This window comes from Mustelus asterias, chromosome 12 (genome assembly GCF_964213995.1).
Source record: "Mustelus asterias chromosome 12, sMusAst1.hap1.1, whole genome shotgun sequence".
NCBI lineage: Eukaryota > Metazoa > Chordata > Chondrichthyes > Carcharhiniformes > Triakidae > Mustelus > Mustelus asterias.
The window spans coordinates 34,475,258-34,487,597 of record NC_135812.1 but is presented as its reverse complement, the minus strand read 5'-3'; the positions used below and the strand labels follow the sequence as shown (position 1 = coordinate 34,487,597).

The window sequence follows — 12,340 nt, the reverse complement described above, 5'->3', positions numbered from 1 at the left end:
TCAGAGAGAGGGAAATGCGATGGCCAGAATCTGTGTTCTCTTGTTGTTGAGTCCTCCTTATCGGTGCTATCCTGTGAAGTATACGTTAAAATGAAATAGTTGTTCCACACCTTTCTGTACCCTCTCGTGTTTGTTCACTGCATGGACATTTTCACAGATTTTTTTAGTCTCTGCTTGTTTCTCAGCCATGATGTGGAGATGCCGGCGTTGGACTGGGGTAAGCACAGTAAGAAGTCTCACAACACCAGGTTAAAGTCCAACAGGTTTATTTGGTAGCAAATACCATAAGCTTTCGGAGCAATGCTCCTTCGTCAGATGGAGTGGTCTCTGTTCTCAAACAGGGCACAGACACAGAAATCAAATTACAGAATACTGATTAGAATGCAAATCTCTACAGCCAGCCAGGTCTTAAATGTACAGACAATGTGGGTGGAGGGAGCATTCAACACAGGTTAAAGAGATGTGTATTGTCTCCAGACAGTACAGCTTGTGAAATTGTGCAAGTCCAGGAGGCAAGCTGTGGGGGTTACTGATAATGTGACATAAATCCAACATCCCGGTTTAGACCGTCCTCATGTGTGCGGAACTTGGCTATCAGTTTCTGCTCAGTGACTCTGCGCTGTCGTGTGTCGTGAAGGCCGCCTTGGAGAACGCTTACCTGAAGATCCAAGGCTGAATGCCCGTGACTGCTGAAGTGCTCCCCCACAGGAAGAGAACAGTCTTGCCTGGTGATTGTCAAGCGGTGTTCATTCATCCGTTGTCGTAGCGTCTGCATGGTTTCCCCAATGTACCATGTTTCTCAGCCAGCCATGGAACTGGTTTTCTGTGTCTCGGTAATGGTTTAATCAACTTAGGTGATGTGGTAGGTGGGTGAGGTTTTAAAGTTTATTTATTAGTGTCACAAGTAGGCTTACATTAACACTGCAATGAGGTTACTGTGAAAATCCGCCCAGTCGCCACACTCCGGCGCCTGTTCGGGTACACTGAGGGAGAATTTAGCATGGCCAATGCACCCAACTAGTGCAACGTTTGGACTGTGGGAGGAAACCAGAGCACCTGGAGGAAACCCATGCAGACACGGGGAGAACATGCACACTCCGCACAGACAGTGACCCATGCCAGGAATTGAACCCGGGTCCCTGGTGCCGTGAGGCAGCAGTGCTAACCACTGTACCACCGTGCCACTCATAGGCACGGCAGAGCACATCTAATGATGATGATGATGAACAGCCACAAAGAATAGAGAAGCAAAAACATTGTCAGCTCAAGTGACAGAAACCTGAAAAGTGAAGGAGGCAAACCTGAATTGTTGCAGCTGAATCTTGCAATGAGAAACAAAATATCCACCAGCAACATTCTTTTCCAATGGCTGAAATATTTGCATTAATGGTGGATGGTCAGACAATGCTGGTTGCATTATTTTGCTTTGAAAATGAATGAAAACACTGTGCCCATTTACCTTCAGCCGGCAGCCTCGGCTTCTACTCCACATTAACAGCAATGTTCCGGTCTAATGCAGGCAGTTCAGAAACTTCTTCGAAACTGACCTGAGATGTTGAGTGAGCATTTGTGGACTCAATGAACACTGTGCTGGATGAGGTGCAATGCCGTTTGCAAGTACTCTGCAGACCGTGCTGTGTTCCTGGTCTCTGCCACTGGCTGCTTGAAGAAGGTCATTAGGTCCTTTACACTTGCTGACCTTTCCAAGAGTTTCTGCTTGATACTATAATAACAGGAAACCAGCTACAAGCACAAAGGAAGCTGTAATTAATTATAATAAGCACATTAAAATATTGTAACGTTGATACGCTGACCTCAAAGGAAGGGGGTAAAAACACTTAATTCACTGATCCTTGGAGTGAGTGAATCTTAAGCGGTCAAGTTAAATTGATCTCTGATTCTGGGAGTCACTCCAAATGTGATGAGTTCCAGTTTTCTGCTTGTAACATCACGTTAATTCACTATACCAGCCGGATGGCATTATATTTGTGCAGTAATAATCAGATTGTGGCATGCAATCTTGTGCGTTCATTCTGTTTTGTCTGAGTGGGGGCTGCATTCACAATGAAAACAGCTCAAAGCTGACAATCTGTACCTTGAAACTTCCTGGTACAGATGCTGCCTGTTCAGTGCCTCAGTTGGAAAGGCAATTGTCAGATGGTTGACTTCAAATGCAGACTATTGAGCAATCCAACTTTGCTCAGGTTGATATTGTTTACATTCATCAGCTGAAATAACCATCGCCAGTGAGAAGTAAAGAGAAATGAAACAGAGATTTCACCAATGTAGCCCCATATACAAATGAGAAGATATTAGCATCCAAAATAAACAAGAATCCAAAAATCTTCTCAAAGCTTAAAATGGTGAAAGAAAGAGTAGGGCTGGTTAGGGACTAAAAAGAATTTTGAATCGAGGTAGGGGTCATAACTGGGGTTTTAAATGAATATTTTGCAACTGTCTTTACCTAAGAAGAAGTTACTGCCAAAGTTGTGAGAAAAGATAAGGTAGATAACATTCTTAACATTCAAAACTGTGGGCCAAGTGCTGACACATGGGATTAGATGGGCAGGTCAGGGCCTTTCACGGGTCAGTGCAGACTCGATGGGCCGAAGGGCCTCTTCTGCACTATGGGGTTCTGTGATTCTGTGATAAAACCCTGGATGGATTAAAAATTGATAAAGAGGAGGCATTAGGGAGGCTGTCTGTACCTGGAGACAATAAGGCACCAGGACCAGATGTGATGCATCCAAGGACTCTGGAGGAAATACGGGTGGAGGCACTGGCCATAACTTTCTAATCCTCCTTAGATACAGGACTGGTACCAAAGAACTGGGGAATTGTAAATACTCAACACCTTTTCCAAGGGAGTGAAATGATAAACTCGGAAACTGCAGCTGATCCATTTAACCTCTGTGGTGGGCAAGCTCTTAGAAATGAATTAGGGTGAGTGAGTGGGTGAGTGGTAGGTGAGTTGTTGTGTGGGTGAATGAGTGGGTGAGGGAGTGAGTGAGTGGTTGAATGTGTGAGTGGGTTAATGACTGAGTGGGCGAAACAGTGAAAGGTGAGTGAGTGAGTAAATAGGTGAGTGTGTGTGTAAGTAGTTGAATGAGTAAGTGAGTGGGTGAGTGAGTAAGTGGGGAATGAGTGGGTGAATGGGTGAGTGGGTCACTGAGTGAATGGGTGTGGTTGGGCAGGTGGGTGAGTGAGTAAGTGAACAGGTGAATGAGTGAGTCAGTGAGCGTGTGAGTGAGTGATCGGGTCAGTGAGTGAATGAATAAGTGGGTGAGTGAGCAAATGAGTGACTGCATAGGTGAGTGGGTGCCTAGGAGAGTGGGTGGACGAGTGAGTGAGTGGGTGAGTGGATGAATGAGTGAGTGAGTGAGCAAGTAAGTGAATGAGTGAGCGAGTGAGCAAGTGAGTGAATGAGAGAGTGAGTGAGCGAGTGAGTGAGAGCACAAAAGCAAGGAATTTGTGGTGACCCTTCATAAAATTCTAGTTCAGCCTTTTCTGGAGTTTTTCCCCAATTCTGGATACCATGTCTGAGGAAGGAGGTGAGGAATTAGAGTCGGTGATGAAGAGATTGATGAGAATGACTCCAGTGATGAGGGTCTTCGGTTATGCAGGAGGATTCAAGAAGCCGGGATTGTTCTCCTGAGGGAAGGTTGAGAGGGGATTTGAATGAGGTGTTCAAAATCATAAGGGGAGTGGACAGAGTAGTTAGGGAGAGAAGGTAACTGTGTAAAGTAAGTGGGTGATGAGCGAGGGTGAGTTTAGTGGTGGGCTTCAAATGGTTGGAGGGGTTGGGTGGTCGAGGGGATAGTTATGGGGTGGGTGGTAGTTGGGGGTTTTGTTGGATAGCTGATGGGGTGGAGGGCAGTTGCCTAGGGGTAGTCAGGGAGGCGGTGGGTAATCGGGTGGTCAGGAGGAGTTCTTGGGAAGGGGTGATCGGATGGTACCATGGTGATGGGGTCAGTACAATGGTTACCCAGAAGTTTGAACTGGGATTAATGTTTCAAATGGAGGTTGGAGCTTCCTGAGCGATTCCTGAATCGTCACCGCGCTGACTTCTGAGGGGTTCCTTGTGCATCTCCTGGGCTACGACCCTGTGGAAAATGGAAGGTCGGGCCTAGGTTTCTCTTATTATCTCTGTCTTTCTGCTCTTTCACCTTTTTCACTTGCACTCTTGCCTGGCCAGATAGAGTTCATGAGATTTGGGAAGGAAGGAGACAGGAGTTGTGGCGGTGGGGCGGGGGAGGGGCGCGAGGGGGGGTGCGGGTGGGGGTGGGGGCGGGGGAGGTGGGATGGCAGTGGTGGGGCGGCAGTGCATGGGGGAGGTTGTGAAAGAAAGAGGTGCATGTTCACACCATCTGCAGCTTATAAATTGGAAGAGATTGCAGGATGAGGGGGGGAGGGGGATGTGAATGTGAGAAGAAGGATTAGGCTTGAACGTACCAACAATGGTTAGAACATAAGAACTAGAAGCCCGAGTAGGCAATTCAATGGTTGCAGGCCTGACAGCCGCCAAAGCCTTATCATAACTAGTCCAGTGATGGCAATGCCAACAGTCTCCTTCATCAAGGTAAAGACCTGCGGCCATGTCTGTCCCCCACCAATCAGAAATTTCTGCCCCAGTTGTATACCACCTTGTCCTGTGAGGCAGAAAAAAGTGTGCCCATCATTGTGGCATCATATATTTGACGATTGGCTATAATGGTTGATTAGCTGACAATGAATGCAAGTTGTGAGATGTGGTTAAGTGTGGAGGGTGGGATGAAGCTATGAATCTTAAGTATGAGTCATAGTTGATGGTAATCATTGACAGGTGAACCAGGCAGATAGTGCAATTGTTCCCTTAGTTGATCTTATTTACTAACTGGCTTTTCATTTTGATTACTCGTGTGGGTAATGGCTCTTCAGGGGAAAGTCCAACAGGTTTATTTGGTAGCAAAAGCCACACAAGCTTTCGGAGCTCTAAGCCCCTTCTTCAGGTGAGTGGGAATTCTGTTCACAAACAGAGCTTATAAAGAAAACAGACTCAATTTACATGAATAATGGTTGAAATGCGATTCGCATTCCAACCATTATTCATGTAAATTGAGTCTGTGTCTTTATAAGCTCTGTTTGTGAACAGAATTCCCACTCACCTGAAGAAGGGGCTTAGAGCTCCGAAAGCTTGTGTGGCTTTTGCTACCAAATAAACCTGTTGGACTTTAACCTGGTGTTGTTAAACTTCTTACTGTGTTTACCCCAGTCCAACGCTGGCATCTCCACATCTTCAGGGGAATGCAGGACTGCAGCAAGAGCCATGTTTGTGGCACCATGAATGGCTCGGCTGCACAGCAGGGGAGAAACAAGAGTGGAAGAGCAATAGTGATTGGGGATTACTTAGTTAGGGGAATGGACAAATGTTTCCATGGCTATAGACATGACTCTAGGATAGTATGTTGTCTCCCTGATACGAGGGTCAAGGATGTCACAGGGCAGCTGGGGGAGGGAGAACACAGTAACAGTTTTAACAACACCAGGTTATAGTCCAACAGGTTTATTTGGTAGCAAATACCATTAGCTTTCGGAGTGCTGCTCCTTCGTCAGATGGAGTGGAAACCTGAGGGAAACCGGAGGGAGAACAACCAGAGGTTGTGGTCCACACCGGTACAAACATCACAGATAGGAAGAAGGATGAGAACTTGACAACAGACTTTAGGGAATTAGGAAAGAAATTAAAAAGCAGGATCGCAAATGAAATAATCTCAGGATCACTCTCAGTGCCATGTGTGAGTGAGCATAGGAATCTCCGTTTCCTATCTGTCTATCCGTTCCAAGATGAATATCCTTGAATATTCAGTTCACAATCTTGGTCACCCTGTAACCACATCTCCAAAATGACAATTACTTTTCATATTTTTATCTCTATTTGTGCCTTCAAATCATCCACCTTATTGCAAATAAAGATAAAAATAAAATAAACCGGGCGGCACGGTAGCGCAGTGGTTAGCACTGCTGCTTCACAGCTCCAGGGACCTGGGTTCGAATCCCGGCTTGGGTCACTGTCTGTGTGGAGTTTGCACATTCTCCTCGTGTCTGCGTGGGTTTCCTCCGGGTGCTCCGGTTTCCTCCCACAGTCCAAAGATGTGTGGGTTAGGTTGATTGGCCATGCTAAAATTGCCCCTTAGTGTCCTGAGATGTGTAGATTAGAGGGATTAGCGGGTAAATGTGTAGGGATATGGGGGTAGGGCCTGGGTGGGATTGTGGTTGGTGCAGACTCGATGGGCCGAATGGCCTCTTTCTGTGCTGTAGGATTTCTATGATTTCTAAATGCTGTTTGCATTCAGATAGAATACCTTTAATATTGTCTTTGACACGATTCCGCATTTGGATACCATTTAATGATTGTACAGATTGAGTGATTGAACATGTGGCTGGAGGGTTGATGCAAGAGGGACGACATTAGATTTCAGAGGCAATTGGGACCAGTTCTTGGACCTGTACAAGTTGGATGGGCTGCACCTTAACGGGACTGGGGCTAATATCCCACCAGGGAGATTTGCTACTATTGCTGGAGAGGATTTAAACTCAGGGGGTGGAAACAGACAGGGAGCTCAGACTGGAGGTAAGTAAAACTGATATAATGAAGCAGAAAAATAGTAAACAGAATTAAAAGATGGACGAAGCGAAGGCAATCATTAAATGGTATCCAAATGCGGAATCGTGTCAAAGACAATGTTAAAGGCATTCTATCTGAATGCAAACAGCATTTGCAATAAGGTGGATGATTTGAAGGCACAAATAGAGATAAAAATATGAAATGTAATTGTCATTTTGGAGCTGTGGTTACAGGGTGACCAAGATTGTGAACTGAATATTCAAGGATATTCGTCTTGGAATGGATAGACAGATAGGAAACGGAGATGGGGTAACGCTATGATTAAGTGACAAAATCAGTACATTAGTGAGACGCGATCTTCGATCAAAGAATCAAGATTGGGTGAAGCTAAGAAACAGCAAAGGGCAGCAAACACAGAGAGTTCTTTACAGGTAACCAAACTGTAGTGGTAATGTTGGGAACAGTGTAAATCAGGAAATTAGAGCCGCACATGACTTGGGAAGTATAGTATTAAGAGGAAACTTCAATTTACATATAGACAATATTAACATTGAGTTTTTTGGGGGATTAATTTGTTTTACTTAATAGTAAAATATCAGATTTATTTCAGATTTCCAACATCTGCAATATTTTGCTTTTATTCAAATACTCGTCATCATTGGACAATGAATGAGGCCTGGATAATGTTACCCTGATTTCTAAATAATGGAAAGCCATCTCCCCCACCAAGTTTTCTCAACTCTTAAATGGCCAGCATTCCAGGTCTGGACAAAGAAAACATTGCATAGACACTCAAAACCTCTCCTTGAAGTGTGACAGCGATGACATTAATAATGGGAGAAGCCTGCTAGCAATCATTCAGAATGGCAACACCTTGTCCATCATGCTGCATCACACTTTGAATCACAATGTCTGAATAATGAGGCAGAGTGGTGGCAGAGAAGGAAAGGAAAGGAAGAAAATCCCGCATCCCGCTACCTCATGGGACACTGTGTCTCATGTGCCCAAAGATCTATGGGTCAAGAACCGGCCTGTTCGGTCACATGATGATTCGTGGCAGAAAACCTTGGCCCTGAGGAGACACCATTCTGACATTGACAGATAGCTGATGACGCTTGGCGAGTTCCATACTTCCATCACCCTCACCCTTCCCTGGATAAGTTGGTTCACTAATCCAAATCAGGGAAGTGGCAGGTTACAGAGGGACATAGATAAGCTGCAGAGCTGGGCTGAGAGGTGGAAAATGGAGTTTAATGCGGAAAAGTGCGAAGTGATTCACTTTGGAAGGAGTAACAGGAATACAGAGTACTGGGCTAATGGTAAGATACTTGGTAGTGTGGATGAACAGAGGGATCTGGGTGTCCATGTGCATAGATCCCTGAAAGTTGGCACCCAGGTTGATAGGGTTGTTAAGAAGGCGTACGGTGTGTTAGCTTTTATTGGCAGAGGGATTGAGTTTCGGAGCCAGGAGGTCATGTTGCAACTGTACAAAACTCTGGTGCGGCCGCACTTGGAGTATTGCGTACAGTTCTGTTCGCCGCATTATAGGAAGGATGTGGAAGTGTTGGAAAGGGTGCAGAGGAGATTTACCAGGATGTTGACTGGCATGGTGGGAAAATCGTATGAGGAAAGGCTGAGGGGCTTGAGGTTGTTTTCGTTAGAGAGAAGAAGGTTAAGAGGTGACTTAATAGAGGCTTACAAGATGATCAGAGGATTAGATAGGGTGGATAGTGAGAGCCTTTTTCCTCGGATGATGTTGGCTAACACGAGGGGACACAGCTTTAAATTGAGGGGTGATAGATATAGGACAGATGTTAGAGGTAGGTTCTTTACTCAGAGAGTAGTAAGGCCGTGGAATGCCCTGCCTGCAGCAGTAGTGGACTCGTCAACATTAAGAGCATTCAAATGGTTACTGGATAAACATATGAATGATATTGGAATAGTGTAGATTAGAGGGGCTTTAGATTGGTTTCACTGGTCGGCGCAACATCGAGGGCCGAAGGGCCTGTACTGCGCTGTAATGTTCTATGTTTCAAAAGCCTTGCCCTCACCTTCAAACTGTTCTACTCCATTCTACTTCAGTCACCACCTTCAGCCTTACAGGTGCTGCGTGCCTGATTAGATACTTCTGGAGTAGGCTGACACTGCCAGGGATGTACTGGTGAGGAAATTGTAAATCTGTTGTCATCGACTTATTGCCCATTAATTTCAAAAGATTGGAACTCTAGAGCAGCAGGCTATAAGCACAAGGAACACCAGACCAGAAACACCAGGCCCTGAAACCTCACTGACACTTTCTTCTAATGTTTCTTAGCTCTTCCCTTCATAAGTCTTTCCATCATCTCTCCTCTTCCTTAAATGTATGAGACCTTGAAATAATGGAACATCCTCTAATCAAACACTCTCCCAAAAGCTCCAGTTTTCCCATACACCGTCTCCATGCTGCACCTGGCCTCGGAGACCCTGTTGGTGATGTGCATTATATAAGCTATCGCTGACCTGGGAGCGTTGATGATAATACAGGGAGTTGGTGGTGAGGAAGTAGGTTGGTCGCAGGAGAAGAACATTATCTCATTGTCATCCCTCATGTTGAAGACCACAGAATGTTTGTGAAAGGAGCACTGTACAAATAATCAATGCGTTCTTGCTGCTCTGAAATCCTAAGCAAATCAATGTTCCCGACATGCATAGTTAGCACTGAATTTATTGGAGGAGCAGCAAGTTCTGTCACCAGGGGCAAAAGCAGGTGCCCACCCCAATCTAGTGTGCGGCAGGGCCCTGATAGGGCATTTTGCTGGCAGTGGCCAAATAATAGGCCAACAGCGGGGCTACCATCTAATTGTGGATGGCAACCCGCCCCCAGAACTGTTGGTCCAATCAGGGACCAGCAGCCTCTTCAGCCACAGTTACCAAGAGAGAAAGGACCTCAACGTCGAGGTACCCTTGAGAAGCTCTTGGTAACAGGGAGGAAGCTGGGTCCGGACAAACAGGCACAAATGATCAGGGCTGGCAGGTTTGTGGAGCATTGGCTACAGTTTCGGCACAATGAGAGCCAATTGCTGCCTTCAAAGGCCATGGAAGAGCCACTAAGGACTGCACCCTCATTCCCCAGGAACCTGCCGGGAAGCTGCCAGAGTAAACCTGCTGCTCTTCAGAAGTATCTGACGACCCCCCAATGAGGACAAATTACGCATTGGAGCAGGAAGTTATCCTTAATTGCACCATTAAGTGCTCAATTGGCCACCATGTGGGTAACTGTGTCACTAAGGTTCCTGCCGCTGACAATATGCCCTGGCGGTGGGAAAATGTTGGGCACCCCTTGCGACACATTCCCCTACATGCATTGTTAGTAGACCCCATTCCCACTTCCCCCCCTCTCCACAAAATCACCACCCATCTTCAATGGGAAAATGAGCCCTTAGTAAAACCCAACACTAGTCACTAACCTGCACATGGGTCCAAGTCTGAGATCAGTGTTACTAAGGTTCATACTCACCTGGCTCGGCTTTCTTTATATGCTCTGTCCACCAGTTTGATAGCTTGTTGTATCGAATTCTTTACGAAGGGACTGCCCAAATCTCCCTCTGAACCCGTCGACGGAGAAAGAAACAGACATAACTGCTTGACCCAAAGTTTAAGCTCTTGAAAAATATCATGCAACAGAACGTCTGCTGATTATGGCTTGAGAAGAAAAACAAAAATGAACACATGCTTCATCAAGAAAACAGTAAATCAGTGGAAAGGAACGCTTTAATTGAAAACTAAAGCTATGTCAATGCGGATATCAATTGTTCCAATTATCTCTGTGAGAACAGTAACATATCCCTCAGATATTATAACAGGGATGTTGATCCTAGCTCAAATCTGCACATTCTGTAATTCCATCAGCTCCTTGTCCCCCTCACAGGAATTTCTACCTATCCCCCTCACAGGAGGTGAGTCCTAGTTCTTTCTGTCTTGCTGTGACAGCCATTGTGTGACCAACCTCTTGCTGTTGTTTCCCTTAGGCATATCTTTTGCTTTGATGCCAGAAACCTTGCCAGTCAACCGACTGTTTCCCCGTCAAGAAAGACCAGAGCAACTGAGAGAATATCGGGCTACCATTTGCATTATATCCCCCCTGCACTGTCCCCAACACATACTGCAGAACCACTAGCCCCTGTCCCCTCCTACTCCCCAGACTCTCTGAGCAGTGATATTGCTGCCCGCAGGATGTGCCAGCTTGTCACAATCTCTGCTCTTGCCTCTCCCTGCACACAGTTACAGACGTCAAAAAAAGAGGTTAAATCTGAGTGGGTGAAAATGGAAGAGGAAAACGCAACAGAAGGCGCAATGAGTTAGTAAAACAGAAGGGATGCTAAGGAATTATGAAAAAGATGAAAACTGATGAAGGGGTGAGAGAGAGACCAGAAAAAAAGGACTGGTGAAGGAGGAAGACAGATTGGTGGAAGGAGTGAAAGTGAGGCCCATGAAAGACAGACAGAGACTAAAGGCGGAATTTTCCCATCCTGCCTGCCACGGGAATCGTAGCAAGCAGGACAGGACCATGTAAAGATCCGTTGGCCTCAGGCGGGATTTTCGGATCTTGGGGTGATCGCGGCTGGAAAATCTCGTCCTCAGGGTTCAATTGGTCAAGGAGAGAGACAGGCTGGTGAAGAAATGAGAGAGTGGTGCAGGACAAAGTGATGTTGGTTAAGTGAGAGAAGGAACCTTATATTGAGCTGATCTTTCTCTATACCCTCACTATGACTGTAACGCTATATTCTGCACCCTCTCCTTTCCTTCTCCTCTACGTACCCTATGAACGACATACTAGAGTGTTTCGGCAGGATTTAAACTAGTGTGGCAGGGGGGTGGGGAACAAAACAGTAGGTCAGTAAATACTGAGGCTGGGGTTGAACTGGGGGCCAGGGCAAGGCTAGCTAAGAAGAGGAGCACTCTGGAGGAGGATGACCTGAGTGGGCCTGGAGGTCTGGAATGCATCTGCTTCAATGTGAGGAGCGTAACGGGTAAAACAGACGAACTTAGAGCCTTAATACTTATGCGGAATTTGGATGTGGTTGCGGTGACGGAAACTTGGTTAAAAGAAGGACAGGACTGGCAGCTGAATATTCCGGGGTATAAGTGTTTTAGGCGAGACAGAGGAGGGGCTAAAAAAGGTGGGGGAGTAGCGATATTAGTTAAGAAGCATATTACCGCGGTGCAGAGGGTAGACAACTTAGAGGGGTAATGTACTGAGTCGCTGTGGGTGGAACTCAGAAACAGGAAGGGTGCAGTCACTATGCTGGGGGTGTACTACAGACCACCCAACAGCCCACGGGAAGTGGAGGAAGGGATATGTCAGGAGATTCTGGATAGGTGCAGAAAAAATAGGATTGTTGTAGGGGGGACTTTAATTTCCCTGGCACAGACTGGAAAGTGCTTAGAGCTGGGGGTCCGGACGGGGAGGAATTTGTAAAATGCGTACTGGAAGGTTCTTTGGAACAGTATGTAGATAGCCCGACTAGAGAAAGGGCTATACTGGACCTAGTTCTGGGAAATGAGCCCAGTCAGGTCGTCAAAGTTTCGGTAGGGGAACATGTGGCAAATAGTGACCACAACTCTGTTAACTTTAGGATAGCAATGGACAAGGATGAGTGCTGTCCTACGGGCAGGGTGCTAAATTGGGGAAGGCAAACTATAGCCGGATTAGGCAGGAATTGGTGGATGTTGATTGGGAGAGGATGTTCGAGGGTA

The 12,340-nt window shown here is 46.1% G+C and overlaps 1 pseudogene; it reads right to left on the bottom strand.

Annotated features, from left to right (window-relative positions):
* Nucleotides 1-12,340, bottom strand: part of LOC144501885 (eosinophil peroxidase-like) — a 133,646-nt pseudogene that overhangs the window by 109,641 nt on the left and 11,665 nt on the right.